Genomic DNA, 1,429 nt, shown 5'->3' with positions numbered 1-1,429 from the left:
TTTGACGAAATTTTCTTCGTTTTTGACGAAACCACTTCCAGGGATATGCTCCGAGCGAACATTTCGTCAAATTGAAGAAACTGCTTTTGTTAGTGGTTTGAGGATGCGAATTTCGTCAAATGTAACGAAATATTTCTTCATTCTAGTTTTGTCAAATTAACAATAATTTTCGTAGTTTTGAGAGCATTAGTTTCGTCAAATTAATTTCGTCATATATGAGGACGTTAATTTCGTAAATTTTTAAGAAAATTTATTTCCTTTTTTTTTTTTTTTCTTTGAGCACATTTTTTTTTTTTTTTGAGAATACAGTCGAACCTCGTTAATTCGAACACGCTTAAAACAAATAACTGCTGAAATGAACTTTTTTGCAATCTTTGTCTTATTGTTTTTTGGATAAAGCGAACCAACTTTTTATAATAATCGATTTTAATGGTCCCTTTAAGTTCGTTATAACGAGGTTCGACTGTATTTTATAAGATTCGTGTGCGTGTGATCAAATCCTAACTTCAGAATCTTACCACCGTAGTTTCCCACTTTATTACGTATAGTCACTTTCACAGGCCCGTCATTTACGAGGTCAGGGGGTCAATTGACCCCCCCCTCCCGTCCTGATTTTTGAACATTCATGTTTTTATATATGACTGGCCGTTGTTTTAGTTCGTTTTCTGTAAAATTTTTATTGAGTAGACTCTTTGTCATATTTGGGAAAAAATTGAAACAACGGGCCTGCAGCCCCCTCCCCCCCATAAAAAAAAGACAAGTAATTGTTAAAAAAAAGAGGCACATAAAATATGTCAAGCGAATTTTTATTTATGTAAAAATGCAAACAAACAACTTTTTAAAAAAGGTAAAACAAATCATTGCAGATTAAACTCCCCATGATATCTAATCAACCCCCCCCCCCCATAATGGGGGTTTTCCTTCAAAAAATCTCATTTTTGTCGGATATTTTCCAAATTTGGCACAGAGGTTCGTTATTGGAGGCTCGGGAATTCACACAAGGTCGTTTATGTCCCTCTATGTGGGGGGTGGGGGGGGGGACAGACAACCCCACATTGGGGGTTCTCCGTATTAAAAAAAAGTTTTTGTCCGATCTTTTTCAAATTTGCCACAGAGGTTCTTAGATGCTCAAGAATCACGCAGGGTAGTTTTCATCACTTTATAAGGGGAGGGGGGGGGCGATGGGGGGAGGGTCTTTGAAAAAATCCAATTTTTGTCGGATCTTTCCAAAATTTGACACATAGGCTCTTTGATGCACGGGGATTCATGCAGGGTAGTTTTCGGTCTTCTATGGGAGGGAGGGCAACCCCTATGGTAGTTTTCCTACAAAAAATCCAGTTTTTGTTGGATCTTTCCGAATTTGGCAGAGTTTCGTTATTTGATGCTCAGGAATTCTGATAGGGTGGTTTTCTTTCCGCTATGGGGGAAA

Source organism: Uloborus diversus, chromosome 4 (genome assembly GCF_026930045.1).
Source record: "Uloborus diversus isolate 005 chromosome 4, Udiv.v.3.1, whole genome shotgun sequence".
Lineage (NCBI taxonomy): Eukaryota > Metazoa > Arthropoda > Arachnida > Araneae > Uloboridae > Uloborus > Uloborus diversus.
This window is presented reverse-complemented; position numbering follows the sequence as displayed.